This window comes from Pseudophryne corroboree, chromosome 9 (assembly GCF_028390025.1).
Source record: "Pseudophryne corroboree isolate aPseCor3 chromosome 9, aPseCor3.hap2, whole genome shotgun sequence".
In the NCBI taxonomy this organism is placed as follows: Eukaryota; Metazoa; Chordata; class Amphibia; order Anura; family Myobatrachidae; genus Pseudophryne; species Pseudophryne corroboree.
Window position 1 is genome coordinate 67,764,675 of NC_086452.1, and position 21,372 is coordinate 67,786,046.

Consider the following 21,372-nt stretch of genomic DNA (forward strand, 5'->3'; position numbering starts at 1 on the left):
CAAATGTGAGTGCGATTCCGCTTTCTAACTCCATTAAGGATTGTAGCAGTATTGCACCATATTTCGTCTTTCTCTTTGTGGGAATCATCTGGAGGATTACACAGATGAAACTATTTCCTATAGAGAAGAAGTGGTAGAATCATTGATTCCTTCAGGAACTAGAGACTGTCTCACCATTTGAGGGGAGTTCATATTTACCTTTTAGGGGTCATTCCCTTTACATGTAACCTTACTCAGCGCCTATTGGAGTTCATACTGTTGTTATTTCTATTTGGTTTAAGGATTTTTTGGTGTTATTTCTTTTGTACTCCTTGGATGCTTGTGTGAGGTGAAGTGCGCCTAGTCACCTATCACCATTTTCTCTCTTTTATCCTGTGATAATGGTACAGAATTATTGCCTCCAGTAATCAATGTAAGAAATCTTAGCTGCAAACCCATTGATCAGATTGATGTCCTTAGTAACTATGGTTCACATGGCTGAGGCTCCATGTCAGTGGCCCGATAAATAGGCCACTTATTGGAATGACAGTGACCAGGGCCGTAATTATTAGGGTGGTGCAGGAGGTGCCCCGCACACAGCGCAGGTTGTCCTCTGGGCTGAAACAGATGCCACCACAATGTCCATTAGCCGGGTGCCCGTTGTAATGTCTTTATTAGCAGTGTACCTGGCTGTCAGCAGTGTCCGAAGCTGCAGCTACAGAGCTACGCCTTCCAGCTCCCGTACAGAGTGTAGGGAGGTAGAGACGTCATGAAGTCTCTCCCGATGAGGACTGAGGAGTGGCGGGATCAGTTGCAGTGTCAAGGAGGCAGTGGCCAGCAGAGTGCAGTGACTGCAGTGACAGAGTGCATCATGCCCCCCGCCCACTCAGTCACCCTGACTGAGTGGGCGGGAGGCATGATGTTCAGGAATAAGGAACATGTTGCAGATGATTTTAAACTAATTTCAGTGGTTCTGACTTTGGAACCCAGTAGCATCATGGAAATTGGGACATGGTTACTATACTAGTAATCTGATGTACTGTGCATCACAGTGATTTATTATTTATTATGCTGTGTACAAGGGCGTAGCTACCTCAGGTGTAGGGAGTGCAGCTGCTATGTGGCCCAGAGCTGAGGGGTCCACCATCCCTGTCACAGTTACAAGTGTTATATACAAGGGTGTACCTACCATAGATGCAGGGAGTGCAGCTACTATGGGGCCCAGAGCTGACAGGGGCCACCTTCCCTGTCAAAGATATATTTGTTATATACATTTATCCCCATTAAATGATACATAGAGGCACTTACAAACTTTTGCCTTGGGGCCTACAATATATCTAGGCCCCTGGGCCCGCTCATTGTAATGTGTTAAAAAATGAACTGGAGGGCATTATACTGTTACATAATATAAAGTGTGCACTGCAGAGACGTAAGTTCATATATGAGCCCAGAGGCGAGATATTTGTTGGTGCACCCCTCTGCTCTTATTCACTATTCACTAACACCCCAATCCCAGAAGCACCCAGTGACACCCACCCACTAGTAGTGGATTTACCGCAGGGCAACATAAGCGGTTGCTTAGGGCCCAATGGGTCCCAGGGGGCTCACCGGAGGGTATTTAATGGACAGTATTATTTGATCTGGTGCCACATGCTGTTCCATCCAGCCTCCTGCACAGTGTACTGTCACTGTGATTAGAGATGAGTGGGTTCGGTTTTACTCGGTTTTACTCTGATTTACTCGGTTCTCAAAACGGCATCTTATTGGCTCGCAGATGTCACGTGTTTTGGATATTCAATAAGAAAAATCCGGATAAAACCGAACTGGCGTTAATTCTGGTGTTATATCCGAACCCGCTCATCTCTAACTGTGATGTGCTTGGAGAGGAGTCAACAAGTTTGAGGGAGGCGAGGATATTACAAGTTTCAGGTATAGAAGATGAAGTGTGGCGGCGGGAGGTCTGGGGGTGGGTGGTATATGCGGTGGCAACCAGTCTAGAAGGGATGGCTTTGGCAGAGGTGGTAGGTCCGTGGGGCTGACCGGGGGAATTGGTGTGAGGATGAGTTCGGACACATGGTGGTGGTAGTGGTGGTGGCGGCAGGCACCAGGGCATAGGCACTTGTCTAGGGCAACCTAGCTCCTAGGGGCAGGCTGGATAGTGGTCACTAGACTGAACCATAGCTATGCGATGTCCTGCTGTGAAGAGAGTGCTGCTGCTAAGGAGTACAGTACTCTGTGTCTCCGCCTGGCTGGGGAAGATAGTGGCATCTTCATGCCCTTGCAGGCTGGCCAGGCACTCCCACAAGGCACAAGCTGAGGAGAAAATGGCCCGGTCAGTGGGTAAAGGAGGCAAAACTTTTTTAGGAAAAAAAACAAAGGTGAATAATAAAACTAAAGACATAGACTGGGAGTCTTGTTGAGGGAGACAATGTAATAGCAGATAATCTTAATAATTATTAATAATTATTTTTTCTCAGTATTCACTACTGAAAGAGAGGGGAAGGGGCCACAGTTAAGTTGCAAGGATATTCAGGAAAATAAAAGTATATTTACAGAGGAGAAGGTCCTAACAGATACTAAAAGAGCTTAAAGATGTGCTGATAGCAACATTGACAGAATTATTAAGATTATCTGCTATTACATTGTCTCCCTCAACAAGACTCCCAGTCTCTGTCTTTAGTTTTATTATTCACCTTTGTTTTTTTTCTTTCGCTTATACACCCTAACAGAACTCTTAAAGCTGAAAGTGGACAAATCTATGAGGCCAGATGGGATACATTCAATGATACTAAAAGAGCTTAAAGATGTGCTGATAGCAACATTGACAGAATTATTCAACCAGTCATTAGCTACAGGAGTAATTCCAGAGGACTGGAAAAGAGCGAACGTAGTCCCATTGCACAAAAGTGGAAACAAGGATGAGGCAAACAACTATAGACCAGTGAGTCTTACATCAGTAGTAAGGAAATTGATGGAAACACTCTTAAAAGAAAGAGTTGTAGATTATCTCAAATCCAGCAATTTACAAGATCCCAAACAACATGGATTCACTGGGGGGAGATCATGTCAAACATACCTTATTGACGTTTTTTGACTTTGTGACTAAAGTGATGGATACAGATGGAGCCATGGATATAGCTTATCTAGACTTTCGTAAGGCTTTTGACATGGTCACACATCTCAGACTGCTAAATAAACTCGAAAGCTTGGGATTGGATATTAAGATGGTTGAATGGATCTTGGTTGCAGGATAGAAAACAGAGTTGTAGTAAATGGAGTGCATTCACAAGAGGGAAATGTTACCAGTGGATTACCCCAGGGGTAAAACAAATGACTGAGGATCTATGTAAACTTGTGAAATGGTCAAGAGTGTGGCAATTACAGTTTAATGCCAAAAAATGCAAAATCATGCACTTGGGTCTCAAAAATCCAAAGGCTAAATATAGTATTCATGGCACTATACTGGAAACTACTGAGGAGGAAAGGATTCTAGGAGTCACTATTTCAGGGGACTAGTCAGATGCTTGGCTGCATAGGGAGAGGAATTAGCAGCAGAAAGAAAGAAGTAATAATACCACTGTACAGGTCCTTTATACGGCCTTATCTAGAATACTGTTCAATTCTGGAGGCCATATCTTCAAAAGGATATTAATACATTAGAGACTGTACAGAGAAGAGCAACTAAAATGGTGCATGGCCTACATCACAAAACATACCCAGAAAGACAAAAAAATCTCAATATGTATAGTTTGGTGCAGAGAAGGGAAAGGGGGGACATGATAGAAACTTTCAAATATATCAAGGGTTATAATAACAAAGTCCAGGAGGGAAACATTCTTCAAATGAAGAGAAGCAATAGGACACGAGGACATGCACTGAGACTGGAGGGGGAAAGTTTCAGGGGAAATCTGAGGAAAAAATACTTCACAGAAAGGGTAGTGGACAAGTGGAATAGCCTCCCATCAGTGGTGGTAGAGGCTAAGACAGTAGAGCAATTTAAACATGCATGGGATAGACACAAGGATATCCTTACAAAGACATAAGGATCAAATAAGGTTTGAGGTAAAAATATGGTAAAAAAGGGGCAGACTAGATGGGCCAAGTGGGTCTTATCTGCCGTCAAATTCTATTGATTTGGAAAATGAGCAGCGGGGAGGAAACAGAGGCAGCCAGAGTGGCAGGGATGGCTCCTGGCTTGTACAGCATTAGCAGAAGCGCAGATAAATTGCAGCACTCAGCAACCAGTTAACGGTAGGTGCTGTTTGGTGCGGGTACACTGTGCCCAGCTACTGTATATCCCCAGTCACGGCCCAGCATCAGATGGCAGTATGGGCAATATGTAGTGATACTGGGCAGTGTGCTTTGTGCTGGCAGCACACAGCAAGGTGTGGATCCTCCATATAGTCTGGCAGCAGAGCAAATGCCCAATGACACTGGTGGTAAGGTGGATCTTACATTGCTGCTTGCTCAGGATGCCCAAGTAAATGTACATTTTTATGAGTGGCTGTAAAATCGCAGTAACTGTATATATGCTGCTGTTATATACATAGCCTTATCCCAGCTTGAAAGAGTAGCTGATCTGCCCCTGTGCCACTCATGGCAGTTACTGGAATGCTATCGTAGTGATGGAGAAAATGGGCATCACTGCCACATGATTGAGATTAAATAGGGAGCTGAAGCAGGGAGAGTGAGGAGCCTGGCTCATGTCTGGGGGTCAGTGTGTAGTGGGGATGTCATAGAGGTATCATGTGGGTTTTTCATGGTAACCTTAAGTCTGGAAAAATGGTAATTTCTGTTATTTATACTTTGCAATAATACTGTATATGAAATTGATATGTGGAATAGTCTGCAATTTAAAGGGTTCCAGATATGTGACACTCTGGAAATGGGCCCCTTATATATGTGCATCAAGGAATATATATATGCCAGCAGCGCTTTTTCTCTATTATTGGAGCCCCTTTGGTTATTATACCTAACCCCTCAGTAGCTGAATAATTTGTGACCCCAAGGAGGGTTGGTGTCTCTCCTTGAATTGGACCCCGGTGACGTCATCAGCCCCAAGTGCCGACCTTGGTAGGCACTAGGACCCTGGAGCTTACCTGTCCCTGAGAAGAGGGAGCGGTGATTGGCTACAGCTGAGCGGGAAGGAGGAGAGAGAGTGGATTGGTTACAGCTGAGGAGCGGTAAGGTGGTGTGGGAGCGCGAGAGAGTCCTGAGGAAATTGGTGAGAGGAGAGCCACCGCTGAAGTGCCCGCCAGCCGCCACTGAAGTGTCCCGCCAGCTGCCGCTGAGGAGACGGAGCCGCCGCTGTGAGAGGGAGAAGCCTGCCGCTGAGGAGACAGAGCCACTGCTGTGAGAGGGAGAAGCCTGCCGCTGAGGACCGCTGACAGCCGCCGCTGAGGAGACAGAGCCACCGCTGTGAGAGGGAGAAGCCTGCCACTGAGGACCGCTGACAGCCGCCGCTGAGGAGACAGAGCCGCTGCTTTGAGAGGGAGAAGCCTGCCGCTGAGGACCGCTGACAGCCGCCGCTGAGGTAACGGGAGCCGGCACTGTACACCGCTGCCAGCCTACCGCAGCTGAAAGGGAGACAGCGCGAGTTACTACTGCCGGAGACCTGTCCCATAGCCCTGAGCTGCCGCCGGCTACCAACACTACTGCAGGTGGTCAGGTACTACTGCTAGCTGCAGGGACAAGCTGTGAGGAGCCGTTTAGCCCAAGGATAGAGGCTAGCTACAGCCCTGATTTGTCACCGTGACAGAGGGAGGTGGGAGAGAGACTTAGAGCTGAGTTAGGCTGGGCCACCCAATTACAAGACAGCTGTGAAGAAGTTGTGTACAGCCAGTTACCTATATGACCCAAACCTCCTAATCCCTATCTGCCACACAGTCAGAGAACGGTCATATTAATCAGCCCCAGTCACTGAATAGCCTGTCGCATTAGGCACGGTCGGCCTCTTAGTTGCTTCCTCCTTCCACGACAAACCCTGTACCTTTTGCTAGACAGAGAGAGACATTGGAACTGTGTACGCTAAGTACCTCATTTTGGCAGGAATTAAGAGGAGCTGTATTTCTTCTGTCATCATTCCATTTCTATCTGCTTGCTTTGCAAAAGACATTTGCCTATAATAATTCATTGTGTGCACTGTAACTAACGCCTATTACCTGCGTGCCAAGGGATTCCTGTCAACCATCTCTGCATTTCCCTGCTTAATTTTTACTCTCACTAATCCACTTGCTTTGAACCGTAACCTTTTCTTACTGCACACAACTGACTTTGCTTGTGAAGAACTCTAAGTTTATATATAGTCTAGGCTAAAGCTAATTATCTGACTGGTTGAAAGACTGCCTTTGCGAGTCCAACTCTATTCTATAGGGTATAATTGTACTGAGGAGACTATCTCCCCTACTACATCAGCCTAACGCTAGCCATACATCAGACCACCTTCAGATCAACTTTTCTCCAACATTTCAAACTTCCAACCATCCAACTTGTCTGTTCAACTAAAACAGTGCTCCACACATCATCTAACCAACTTTTTATCAGTGCTCCACACATCTAACCAACTTGCCATCAGACCAACCAACCTGCCAACTTCTGTCCAACTTGTGGTGTCACCAAAGTAGGTGGACAGTGCCTGCCTACAGTACTTCAGTTTTTTTTTTCCACTCAAAACATGCACCCTCTCATCTCGCTCTCCATCACTTCTCTCTCGCATCCTCACATCTCGCTCTCCATCACTTTTCTCGCACTCTCTCACACCCCCACATATCTTAAGTGTATGAGGGACAATAGTTGACCACCTAAGTGGTCTCCGCGGATTGTCAGACAGGCTGGAGCCCGCTATGTTACTGGAGCGGTGCGTGTGTGCTGCACAGCTCCATATGTGCCCTGAGACTGGAGCTTGCAGCACTGTGAGGTGATCCCTGGCTCCTGTAGCTGGAGCGGGAAGGAGGCGGTGAGTGGCAGGTCCCTGCGGCATTGAAGGCAGCGGTCCTTGCAGCCTGTGAGGGATGGAGCCTGGTGGCGCTGAGGTGGCTGGTCCCTCCTGTAATTTGAGGTGGTCCCTGCGATGTTGAAGGCAGCGGCGGGATGGAACCTGACAGCGATGATGCCGGCGCGGGACAGAGGCTGGCGGCCGGTGCGGGAAGGATGCTGGTGGCGGTGAGGTGGACGATACCTACGGCCGGTGCGGGACAGGCTGGCGACTCGTGCGGGAAGGATGCTGGTGGCGGTGAGGTGGACGGTACCTGCGACTGGCACGGGACAGAGGCTGGCGGCCGGTGCAGGAAGGATGCTGGTGGCGGTGAGGTGGACGGTACCTGCGGCCAGGACGGGACAGAGGCTGGCGGCTGGTGCGGGGAGGATGCTGGTGGTGGTGAGGTGGAAGGTACCTGCGGCCGGCGCGGGACAGAGGCTGGCGGCTGGTGTGGGAAGGATGCTGGCGGCGGTGAGGTGGACGGTACCTGCGGCCAGCGCGGGACAGAGGCTGACGGCCGGTGCGGGAACGATGCTGGTGGCGGTGAGGTGAACGGTATCTGCGGCGGGCATGGGACAGAGGCGGGCGGCCGGTGCGGGAAGAATGCTGGCGGCTGTGAGGTGGACGGTACCTGTTCCGGTGGTCAAAAAGCCTCCTTTGTTCCTATCCAACAAACAGCTTAAGGCTGGTGGGATCCCAGGGGCAATGAAGTTGTGGGGGCCCCCACCAGTAAATGTGTTGGCAAACCCTGAGCACCACCTGTGCCTTCCCCCGCACCCTGAGCATCCCCCATGCCCAACCTGCATCGCAGACACTCCCCCTGCAGCATGCACACACCCCAGCAGCACACATACCCACAGAACAAGCACACACCTGCAGCACAAACACACACAGCCCTGCAGTAGCAGACACCCCCCCACCCCGCAGCAGGTACACTACCTGCTGTGCGCTGCAGCATGGCCAGGGACAGTGCGCTGCAGCAGATGTGGCCGCCTCAGGGTCAGTGTCTCGCGAGCTGTTACTTCCTTATCCCGCGATACTGACTGTAGATGGAGCAGTGAACCACTGCCCCTGGTTCTCCTCCGGCCGCCGATGCCGCAGCTGCCACTGATAATCTTCCCACCTCCCGCTCCGCTACCGGGTGACAGGGGTAGCCTGCACCCGCTGCCCATGGTTCTCAACCAGCCGCCGCAGCCCCTGAAATTCCACCCACCTCCCGCTCCGCTGCCCGCTGCCAGGGGTCTCGGTGTGACAGAGGCAGCCCGCACCCACTGCCCCAGGTTCTCCGCCAGCCGCCACTGCCCCTGAAATTTCACCCACCTCCCGCTCCGCTGCCCGCTGACAGGGTTCTCGGTGTGACAGGGGCAGCCTGGCAACAGTGAAGTACTGCCGGCGCTGCCCCTGGTTCTCTGCCAGCCGTTGACGCAGCTTCAGATTACAATACAGGGGCAGCTCGGCTGCAGCTGCCCCTGAACCTCCTCCCAGCTTCTGTCGCCGCTGCCAGGGATCATGAGCTGTCAGTCAGCCCAGCCGGCAGTGAGGGTGACAGAAGTAGGCGGACACTGCTGGCCAGTGTCCGCCTACTTGGGGGGAAGTTGGGGGGAAGTTCCCCCTAGACCTGAAAGATTAGTTGGGAAAATCAAACAGGTTTGATTTTCCCAACTAGTTGGACAGACCGTTTCTGGACGTTTTCTAGCATGTGGGAGCAAATGGCTGATAATCGTTTCCTCCCACACACTGCCTGACTATCGTTCCAACCAGCCAACTAGTTGGCTGGTTGGAACAACATCGTCATGCTGTATGGCTAGCATTCGTTAGAACTAACCCTGAGTGCCAGGGACATTATAGTGTCATGCGGTGATAAATGTCGGTAAATGTAATTTTAAAATTATTCTCTACGGTTCATGTTCACTGTTTGCTGAATTAACCCTTATACTGTCATTGTAAAAGTTGTTACCACCTTTTTATCCAAAGTTTAAAGTTACAGTGGTTACCACTCTTCTGGTTCCAGATAAATAAATTCTTTGTCACCGTCCAAACGTGTGGTGACCTGTATTTGGGTCCGCTGGGGTTCCTTGTTCCTCTGCCTAGGGTTCCAGCAGCCGATACGGCCTAAGAAGTGATCCCGGATAAAGAATCCAGGTACGACCACCGACACCTACATCTGCAACCACATTCTCACCGGTTGAACATGTTACAAATACACTTAGGGGTATATTCAATAATATGCATTTGTCATAATGGATCCGACAAGGGCTATTCAATGAACGGCAAATCCGACTGTCGGATTTGGCTATTCCCAGGTGTCCTGACCTGCTGCTGCTGTCAGCGGCTACCGGGTGCGCTGACAGCTGGCGGCCAGGGGAGCTGGCAGCAGGGGGTCATGTCTGCTGTGGCGGGGGGACATGTCTGCGGGGGGTGATGTCTGCGGCGGTGGGGGGAGGCTCAGCCGGGAGTGAGGAGCCTGGCTGGGGGGACGCCCTGCTCAATCCGACTGTTTTTTAAAATCAGATTGAGATTGTCGGAAAGGGAGCCAAAACCTGTCGGGTTTGGCCCCGTTTCCGACAGAAACACGGATCGACGCCTATTACGCCGATCCACGTGAGGAGCCTGGCAGTGGGGTCACCCTGCTTAATCCGACTGTTTTTTTTAAATCGGATTGAGATTGGCGGAAAGGGGGCCAAAACCTGTCGGGTTTGGCCCCGTTTCCGACAGAAACACGGATCGACGCCTATTCCGCCGATCCACGTGAGGAGCCTGGCAGTGGGGTTGCCCTGCTTAATCCGACTGTTTTTTTTAAATCGGATTGAGATTGGCGGAAAGGGGGCCAAAACCTGTCGGGTTTGGCCCCACTTCCGACAGAAACGCGGATCGATGCCTATTCCGCTGATCCACGTGAATTCCCGACGTGCCGGAAAAAACTGCCCAAATTGAATAGGTCGGAACCTAAGACGGCAGCTTCCGACAGCCATTAAAAACGGCGCTAATGTTAGATGTTGGTGTGACACTGCTTTGAGGTGGCTTCTTTTTCCAAAGGAATGGGAGGGGGGGGCGGGGATTTGGACCTATGTTCTTATTTAAGGACCTATGGGGGTAATTCAGAGTTGATCGCAGCAGCATATTTGTTAGCAGTTGGGCAAAACCATGTGCACTGCGGGAGGGGTGGGGGGGGGGGGTGGCAGATATAACATGTGTAGAGAGAGTTAGATTTGGGTGTTATTTTGTTTCTGTGCAGGGTAAATACTGGCTGCTTTATTTTTACACTGCAATTTAGATTTCAGTTTGAACACACCCCACCCACATCTAACTCTCTCTGTACATGTTATATCTGCCCCACCTGCAGTGCACATGGTTTTGCCCAACTGCTAACAAATTTGCTGCTGCGATTAACTTTGAATTAGGCCCTGTTTCGCTAAAGTTGTGGGTGGTGGTGTCCCTACTAATGTTCCCGACTATCCCCCCTGAGGATGGTAGGGAAACACATTTATATCTTATAGCATGACAATTGTTAAAGTCAAATTACTTTCTAACAAATATTTAAAATGCCAGCTCTAATATATACTGTGGACGCCAGGCACATCTTATTATCATGTGCTATGAAAGTGCGCTGTACATCGCAAAACACTACATCCCATAAGAGAAAGCAATACACCCACACATTATTTGAGTTCCAAAGCTCTTTGATGTATATATTTGTTATTAAAAGGATATGTATACAATATATCACATGTACAGTATATATATTTTTACATGGTTACAATTTACACAGTAAGCAGTTATTACAAACTAATTAAAATTAGAGATGAGCGGGTTCGGTTCGTCAAGATCCGAACCCCCCCGAACTTCACGTGTTTTACACGGGTCCGAGGCAGCCTCGGATCTTCCCGCCTTGCACAGTTAACCCGGACGAGGCCGAACGTCATCATCCCACTGTCGGATTCTCGCGAGATTCGTATTCCATTCGTATTCCATTTTCACTTGTGCATTGTAGATTGAGCGGAGAGGACGTGGCTACGTTCTCTGCCTGAAAAGCTCAATATCTGTGCTCAGTGTGCTGCATTGTGGTGACCACCAGTATATTATAGTAGTACAGTACAGTAGGCCATTGCTGTATCTTGCAGCTCCGTGTCACTTCTAGTATCCATATCTGTGCTGCATTGTTGTGAGCAGTGTATAGTAGTACAGTGCAGCATTTTGGTGACCACCAGTATATATAGTAGTACAGTACAGTAGGCCATTGCTGTATCTTGCAGCTCTGTGTCACTTCTAGTATCCATATCTGTGCTGCATTGTTGTGAGCAGTATATAGTACAGTGCAGCATTTTGGTGACCACCAGTATATAGTAGTATAGTACAGTAGGCCATTGCTGTATCTTGCAGCTCCGTGTCAGACTCGGTTCTATTCTCCGGATCAGTGCTCAATATCTTTGCTGCATTGTGGGGACCAGTATACTACAGTACAATGGTCCAGTGCTGTTCTCGCTGCTCAGTGTCAGTTCTCCGTAGTATCATCAGTGATCAGTATAATCTGTTCTCAGTATAATTAGTGCGCTGTCAGACGTGCGCCCTTTTCCGCCATTAGTGCATTGGGATTTAGACAATTGATGAAGTTATTGTGTCCCCGGTACAAAATCCCATCTAGATTCCACTTCTAGGCAGGTGATAGCGAGATTTTACCAATTAATATCAGTGATTTATAATTATGAATTACAGTGCTCTTGCCAAATAATTCCTGTGATTTTGTCATTTTCTTCCAGTGATTTGGACCAATAATACCATTGATTAGAACTAATAATTCCTGTGATTTTGTCATTTTCTTCCAGTGATTTACAAACTAAATCAAATACAACCACAGCCAGCAATACATCACCATATTTGCTCAATGCTCACTATGCTCCCCCTCCTCCATCTTTAGCTCTCCCTCCATGCTCAAAGCAGCAGAGTATCGGAAGAAGCCCATCTCGATCAGCACACCGGGACAAACAGAAACTTCTGTGTGTGGGATCAGCAATACACTCAGGCTGTTGGGCATGTACAGATCTCTTGCGATTGGTCTAGGGGAGGGAACTTTCTCATTCATGAGGAGTCATCAGTTCATATGCAAGCAACGTCCAGCCTTGATGGTGTAATTACAGGAGATAGCCACTGGTACCAAGCTGCAAGCATGCTGTCTTCCAGGAAGTTCATTGTTCTAATAAGAGTGACTTTATATTCATACATTTAATCATATCTACTCATGGCAATTTGATACCAAGCACGACATGTCCATCTTGCTCCGCTCCAATAATACACATACATGACATTACTCCATTATATAATTTGAAACCTTATGATGTCTGGTGCTTGATATGTTTAAATTTATGTGCTGTATGAAATATTTATTAAATCTATCTTTGTGGCATGTCTGTGTAAATTGCTGTGCGTGCTGTGCGTATTCGCAAGCATAGCGACTCATAATGTGTGGAGTCTGTATGTTCTCTCTATGTAATATTTTTGACTTCAACAGTCCACCCTTTGGCAGTAAACAATAACTGCCATAAATTATTAACATGAGAAAAAATATTTCAAACAATAATTGGTGACCTAGACACACGTATGTATTCATTTCACAAATCAAACACTTGACTCTATTTGGAGAAGACAGGGAGGAGGACGGGACATCCTCTATATGCACTCAGCGGTCACGGGACCACTGGTTGGGTGTGAGATGACATTCAACCTATAGAGTATGCTGGGACAGTGCTATGGCCTATGATGTTTGATTTGAACGAACATTTCACACATACATGTACCTACATCTTTGTACACTGATGTTCGGATTCGATTGAGGTTCTGCTGGGTAGAGGGAGAAAACACAAACAAATCGTAAAAGAGACATATAAAATTTTCATGATTTACATTCCTATTATTCCCTGAACATTATTTCCATTTTTGGAACATATGCTAGGTCTGTTTCATAATTGAACAAGGGTTATAAGTAGTGTCCTTCCTAGATAACATAACCTTCGGAGTTCGGAGAGAGCCACTCATAAACCTTTCTTCCACATATATTAATGAGCTCTTTATCTGCTATGTGTGAATAGCCATTGTCTGATTGTTCCTGATTACTTCCCAATTTCCTGATTTCCTGAAATTGGTCAGATTTAAACATACCAAGGATTTATCTATGGTACTGGTGGATCTTAAGACTAGGGGGTCTAGTTATATTATATTCCTTGTCCACCGGTCCCCTCCCCCTTCCGTGTAATTCAAGTACCTCAGCTAACTCTAAAAAAAATATGGCACTAATCCTGCATCTTTTTGTCTTAGAGGTACCTGTGAGCACATCCAACATTCCGTTTGGTTTAAGACCTAACCCACTAGTGAGTAATAATCACTGAAGGGATGTCTGTCAAATGCTGCCTTATTGCTAGACTGACATCTCTGGATGCACTCATCTACAATTATGGGGTCACAATTACTACAAAATACAGTATTCCTCAGACAATAGCATATCACGTTACCTCCGAACTCCGTAACTACTAGACCTTTGATTTTCTCTGGCTTTAACAAACTGATAGGCTAATCCTGGGATCCTATAAAGAAACCACTCCTTCCTCCAAAACCAGTTCCAGTCCCACACTCGACTCCTCATGAAAAACCTCGCAAAAATAGAATGTCCTGAAAAAAATGTTTGTCAGCGGGAAAAAGAAAACAAAATAGAACAAAACAAATCTTGTCCATAGCAACTCAATTACAACGACTGGTCTTTCTGTAATCCTTTAGTACGCTCAGGTAGTGTTCAACAGTGCCGCCTCTCAGTCTTCATGGAACAGACTTTCTGGTGATACTTTTGCGATCTCACTCCATTTACGAGTTCCTTCCGGACTACCGACTTTCCTGCAATGGGAATCATGGACCCAAGTCTGTCTCTCGGCTACTTTCACTGGGATAGTGCTGTCAACAAAACTTGGTATGGTCCTTTCCACCTGTCTATTAGGCAACCTGAGCGTAAGAACAATCACAGTCTCTTGGTTCACAATCAAGACAGTTAGTATTTGGCATACCAGGAATCAACAGTTTGAAGTTCTTTTGTCAAGTTCTCAAATGCTGTCTCATCTCCATAAGGTACTGTACTGTCACCTCAGTGGTGTATTTCTGATCATTGTGCGGATCCATCATGACATGAGGTTGTCTTCCAAAAAAAATAAAACATTTTTCGAAGAGAGTGATTTGTTAAGTGAAGATCTGGGAGTGGTTCCGATGCTACATAATACCAGTGGCAGTGTCTATGACCACAATAGTCCAATTTCAAGCTTTGCTCCTACTCCTAGGTGTACCATATCTACGCACAAATGTCTGCACAATTTTCATTGCAGTAAACACAGCAGTATCCGTGGCTGCAGGAAATGCCTCTACACAGTTTGAGAAAACATCAGTGCACACCAGTACATAACAATAATTCCTAAAGGGTGTTAACTGTACGAAGTCGATTTGTATTACCTGAAAAGGTCCGTCTGCAGGAGGGATATGGGATGGCTCTGTTAGTACTACCTTACCAACTATTCTTCCTCATGCAAGTAAGACAGGTCATTGCTTTCCTGCTTGCCTGAGAGCGAACCCTGGTACACGCCAGCAAGCTCTTACCAATTTGCACATCCCTTACTTACCCTAGGTGAGTCAGACCATATGCCACCTCAGCTAGGCTTGGGAGATACATCCTGGGGGCCACTGGCTTACCTTGTCCATCTCTCCAGAGTCCTGGGGACTCCTAACCATACCCCTTCGACTTCCAGACCTCCTTTTCCTGTGCGGAACACAAATTTGTATCTTAATTTAACTGTTGTGTGTTTGCAATGTAGAGTACCATGAGCATAACTCAAAAAAAAGAAATAAAAAAAAAAACATCTCTAGAGGAGAGAAAGAAGAAAATATCAGGTATGCGTTCACCAACGGGCATATCAGTGTCTATACAAAATTTCCCTTCACCAGTATTCTCATCCTTCCTCCACACTTTGTGCATGACAAGGCACACTGCAGTAATACTGGTGTCATTGTGCTGGTGAGATATACTGGGTTAGGGCAGAACTCTGAAGGACCAATTAGGCATGTAGTGTTTGAACTGTAATCGGGTCCATGTATTGTACCACCCTGTGTGAACGCAAAAGATGAAGAGGAAACTGTGGAGAAACAGAATAGAGGTTGGTGACAGATAAGTTTGTAGAGGTGAAGAGGATTTTATTAAAATGACAACTGGATTGGGCACTACAGGGAATTGATTAACTACTTGGTCTACCCCCCCTTAAAGCTTGTGCATGCTGTGTCACTACTGGGACTACTTCAGCCATCAATCCAGTGTCCTGCCCATCCTAAGTTCAAAGGGAACCCGGTATCTGTGAGATAATTTCCTCTACCTGTGATGGACATGAATCTAGAACAGTGGAATGCAACATTAGTCTTTAAGGGTAGCTAACATACCTTGTACTTCCTGAGCGGTAGTACAATATATGTATTTCAAATTTAACAAAATCTCTGTTGATTAAGTTAGTGAGGGCCCACTGCTGCTAGGAAAGAAGGGAAAGGGTTTAGCATCATGGAGGCCCAATCGTAACTTCTGCAGGTTTTGTCAAAGGGTAATGTTGCACTTCTCTCGTTCCTCCCATTTGCCGAATTAGTGTTTACCAGTGATCTTATCCAGACGGAGAATTTTCTATTACTTCAAAAGACTAAAAAAAGAAAATCAAAAGTATTAATTCAATCCTTCTCATCCCGTATTAAGGGTCTGTACATGGTTCAACAAACATTTCCGAGCTCATCCTGACTAGGGGCATTACTAGGAATGAATACTTCTTATATGGTAACTAAAAGAAATACCTGGGGGTTACCTTATCTCTGTCCGCTTTCCTACTGGCAAATACTAATGTGCGGACAGGTTTTTCTCCATTTCTGACATTACTTTCTTGATTTTTATTTTATTTTTGGGTTTTACTATATATGTACTTGAATGACTCCATACTTACCAGTTCCACTGGTCTCAGCCACTTTCCCTGCAGGTTACTGCTCTTCTTTTACCGGTTTGATACACCTCTGAGTGCATGAGAAATGGCTGAAACCAGTCAGGTCACCTTCTCCTCCTAAATAAAACTTCGACATTCATTAGTACATATATAGGTTACATTCATATTTTTCTTTTTATTATTTTCTATAGTTTGTATGCTTGCAGTAACTGCTTCCACATCTACATATGGCGGTGTACTTGCTTTCTCTTTTTTTCTACTTGTTTATTGTTGCTACAAGTTCAAACAGTTCTTATATTTCCGTTCTTGTCTTATATGACTTTGGTTAGACATACTACCTGCAATACCTCAGGATCAAACTCACCAACCCTAGGAAATGATGCCCTATCCCCCGCAGTCATACATACCCATTCATTGCAAAAAGCCTCTTCGTGTGGACCATATTTCACACACATTATCAACCTTGCTGACCCCTTGGGCTGCACCTCTTCAGCCTTAACCCTGGCTGCCGAACGCCCTCCGCTTGTGCAATTGGATCCCATTGCGGACTTTTCAAACAATACGCAACTGCACAACGAAAAGACGGTGAAAGTTCTCCGAGCGCTTTACACCCACTCCTTCTCCACTGATGTACCACGACTCACTCCAATAGTGACCACCGCGTACTCAGTGAGGACCCTATCAGCAACTGGCTTTTATTTACTGGAATTTGTGTAGGGAGAGAAACATACTATCGATCCCCCTTTCCAGTGAACGTCTCACCTTGGACAATTTCTTCCTGAGAGAGACAGCGAAGAACTTCCTTCTACTATACACAAATCATGCTTGCGTATGCTCTACACAACGCGTATGATTATACAGTTTATGCAAAAGCACGCAAACTGGTATCACGTTATTGTAGATACTTGTTATCTATCCGCCCTGCGATCAATGGAGTCGAATTCACAAGCTGCTCTCCTCAGCCGGAGCGTAACACAAAACCTTATCTTCTATACTCTATCACGCTCCTGTGCAAGTCTCTTCACGACTTGTGTACTTCTCTATTTATTAATGTAAGTCAGCCGACCTTACGCCACCAAGCCTCTGCTTACTTAGTGTCTCCACGGTATACCGATTTCCAGGGGTTCAATTCACTCACACTTTCTTTCAGCTCACACAAATACACAGTGTTTTTCTGCACAGAAAAATATCACTCCCTTTGATTGATGGTTTTAACCCAGAGGAAGTACAGGAAAAATGAATTTATTCCATTTTGGAATAAGGCTGTAACATAACAAAATGTAGAAAAAGTGAAGCGCTGTTAATACTTTCCGGATACATTGTATATACGTTATCTCATTGAGAAATAGTAACGAAAGACACTACAATGCTTCTAATTTCACATTTCCAATGTTCGCACAAATTCTTCCCCTCTCCCCTCTTACACACACCTGCTCTAAGCTGATGCCTAACCAGTCATTTCCACTTTCATGATTTCATCCCAATAACCGGCTACAGCACACCAAGATAACAATATATACCTGAAGTCTGTATGTACTCTCTGAATGTGCAAAATACATTTCAACAAAAGACACAGTACTCATTAATTTAAAGAGCAGTTGTTTTTTTTATTTTTTTTAATGCTCTGGGTTGGAAGGGGGGGGGGGGGGTTAAGTGGTAAATCCCCCCCATGGGTGTGACCTGTATGTGCTGGTGTGGGTAGAACTGCCGCCTTAGATGTTATTATCCATGCGAGTCAGTGGGGGGTATAAGGTGAATCTGGTGTCTGAGGTCCATGGTGAGGTCAGCTGTGATCACGCGGTAATCCTCTGTTGGGTTAATAGGAGATGGAATAAGTGTGGCAGACTGGAGGAAGTGTAGGTACTTACCCTGGGTGTAGCTGTGGGGAATTACCTGGTTTTTTAGGTTGCTCCCCACAGCCACACCTAGGGTAAGTACCTACACTTCCTCCAGTCTGCCGGCCTCTCCTACAGGATTACCGCGTGATCACAGCTGACCTCACCATGGACCTCAGTCTAACAGCACCCCCCCACTGACTAGGATTAGGCAGCAGTTGATGTTATCACCCACACCAGCGCGGCCACACCCACACTAGTCTCCCTGGTGATGTCTCATCTTGTTCCTGTAAAGAGAAGAAAAACCTTGTAAGTGACAAAGGTACAGGGACTCATGTACACAACGCAAACCGTGTAGACAGCCATAGATATAAACATTATGAGGGAAAGACAATGGGAAAACGCTGTGGTTACCATAGCTGAGAAAAGGCGGGAGGGAGTATGTATGAGGATGAGGTTGGAAATATAGGGAGCCGAGCAGTGCAGTTGGAGGGGACCTTGTATGTGAGGGTGAGCGATGGAGTATTCTGTAAGTGAAGGAGAGACAGTGTTAGGCGGGGGAGGCAGATGTGGATCGGCGAGACAAGTCTGGCTGCAGCATTAAGTACGAATTGAAGGGAAGCAAGATATGAGTGAGGGAGGCCTGTAAGGAGATGGTTGCAGAAGTTGAGATGGGAAAGGATGAGTGAGTGGACAATAGTTTTACTGGCAGCTTTGAAAGTCACTTACTTATTTGATGTTCTTTTCTGCTTTGGTGGGTTACGAGATCTCTGTGGTACAGGGAAGAAAATACAATACATTTTAGGAGGATTATAGAGAGTAACCACCAATACAAGCTAGTTACTAATACCCCTTTTCCACCTCTTAAGCACGGGTCGCAGCCGGGAGCTGCTCAGCCCCCTTTCCCACTGCGCTCACCAACCCGGCATATTGTCGGGTTGGTGACGCTGCAGGCAACGTGGTAGGGGTGGTGCTGGGAGATCACATGATCTCCCAGCGCCACCCTTCCATAGACTATGAACGGGAGCCATGTCGCATCGACACGGCTTCCGTTTACACTGCACAGCTTACCGGGTTGAACTCGTGTTTAACCCGGTAAGCTACCCGGGTAGGATTCCCGGATCACTTGATCCAGGTTGACCCTTTTCCACTAACAAAAATCATGGGTAAATGCGCGCCCCCGTGCTTTTACCCGTGTTATTTGAGCTAGTGGAAAAGGGGTACAAATGTTACAGGTTTATTCAATATCATTCCGAAGATAACAAGATGGCAACAAAGGTTACAGATAGCTATAAGCAGACTAGGGTAAGCGCCTTGAGTCCTGTTGGAGAAAGAGCGCTATATAAATAAAATTATTATTATTATTATTACCTATACAGTACAATCAACGGCTGTTCACCTGATATCGGGAGAACAGGGCGACAATTGTATAGGTGTGTACCCAGCTTTATTCCCAGCTGCAGATTACCTCAGTCCCACATAGAGAATTTTGACAGACGATTAGAACCACTTGGCCCATCTAGCCTGCCCTAGTAAATACATGTATACGCACACACTAGGGTTACTATTGATGGGAGCCAATTTACCAGATTGTGGGAGGAAACTGGAGTACCCGGAGGAAACCCACACAAGCACGGGGAGAATATATAAACTCAGGGCCATGGTGGGTACTGACCCACGACTTCAGTGCTGTGAGGCAGTAATGCTAACCACTACGCCATCCGTACTGCCCAACTGCTGTATGCCAGAGCCATATGGCTCAGTCTCCCTCACATTCCCTAGACTGACGTATAGATGTTTTATTCACTCACCCTTATAACCTCCAAGACATTTACAAATCCTAGGATGTTTCTTTCAATGGCTGTAAATAAAATGTAAAACAACAGTCAGTGTCTTGGATTCTGCAGCTGCTCATTGATGGGCATTGTGACTTGTACAATGTTTCTAATAGCCGCTGAATACAACTTACAATGGGTGGGCACAATTTATTTTGCTAACTAATTAGATGCGCACATTTACCCACGTTTACTCTTCATAGGATTTAAGGTTCCCTTTTCTTCATAGCCCCTGAGCAGGTGTAAAGTTTGGGAAATCCCTATTTTAAGATAAAAATATCAGGACTTGGGTCAGGACCCCTGGGGCACTCCCAGTAATGATTAGCACAAGGAAGTTTTTAATTAGCTTCATTTGTCCAATCATGGTGTCATTTTTGGGAAGATATTCTGCAAGAATAATGGGATAACTGATGCTGGACAGGTATATGGGATGTTGTATTGATGGTACCGGTGTTTTTAGGCTAGCAGGTGGGAGTTACAGGGGTTTTCAACACATTTTACAAATTGTCAAAAATGATACAAAAAAATCTATTTACCATGGAATTGTGAGTTAAGTGTGAGCGCCACAGACGAGCTAAGTGACATTTCCCGGCAATATGTGCATTAATTCAGTGCGCGGTAAACAAAATGTTACAGACGGCTAATCTGCCCCTTAGTGGGAAACAGTGTTTAGCATATAACAGCTATGTGGAGATCTCTGTAACTGTAATATAAGTGCTGGCATCAGTATAAGACCCACAACGCCTGAGCACAAGTGCCTTATACAAGGCTCTGACTGACCCATCTCCCAATGCAGATACTCTCCCACTGCTACACTGATCATGGCTGCACAACTTATGGCCGGTGTGGGGCTCCATGGATGTAACTGACCCATCTCCCAATGCAGATACTCTCCCACTGCTACACTGATCATGGCTGCACAACTTATGGCCGGTGTGGGGCTCCATGGCTGTAACTGACCCATCTCCCAATGCAGATACTCTCCCACTGCTACACTGATCATGGCTGCACAACTTATGGCCGGTGTGGGGCTCCATGGCTATAACTGACCCATCTCCCAATGCAGATACTCTCCCACTGCTACACTGATCATGGCTGCACAACTTATGGCCGGTGTGGGGCTCCATGGCTGTAACTGACCCATCTCCCAACGCAGATACTCTCCCACTGCTACACTGATCATGGCTGCACAACTTATGGCCGGTGTGGGGCTCTATGGCTGTAACTGACCCATCTCCCAACGCAGATACTCTCCCACTGCTACACTGATCATGGCTGCACATCTTATGGCCGGTGTGGGGCTCCATGGCTGTAACTGACCCATCTCTCAACGCAGATACTCTCCCACTGCTACACTGATCATGGCTGCACAACTTATGGCCGGTGTGGGGCTCCATGGCTGTAACTGACCGATCTCCCAATGCAGATACTCTCCAACTGCTACACTGATCATGGCTGCACAACTTATGGCCGGTGTGGGAACCCATGGCTGTAACTGACCCATCTCCCAATGCAGATACTCTCCCACTGCTACACTGATCATGGCTGCACAACTTATGGCCTATGTCGGGCTCCATGGCTGTAACTGACCGATCTCCCAATGCAGATACTCCCCCACTGCTACACTGATCATGGCTGCACAACTTATGGCCGGTGTGGGGCTCCATGGCTATAACTGACCCATCTCCCAATGCAGATACTCTCCCACTGCTACACTGATCATGGCTGCACAACTTATGGCTGGTGTGGGG

At 46.6% G+C, this 21,372-nt stretch overlaps 1 long non-coding RNA gene across 2 annotated transcripts in view; it reads right to left on the reverse strand.

The window, feature by feature from the left end:
- Positions 1-17,893: 17,893 nt before the first annotated feature.
- LOC134956687 (uncharacterized) overlaps positions 17,894-21,372 on the reverse strand; it is a 333,052-nt gene continuing 329,573 nt past the window's right edge. For both annotated transcript variants that reach the window (XR_010186093.1, XR_010186091.1), the window contains exons 3-5: positions 19,598-19,647; positions 18,516-18,556; positions 17,894-18,073 (exon numbers count right to left, since the gene is read on the reverse strand). This is a non-coding gene — a long non-coding RNA (uncharacterized LOC134956687). The remainder of the gene's footprint in view (positions 18,074-18,515; positions 18,557-19,597; positions 19,648-21,372) is intronic.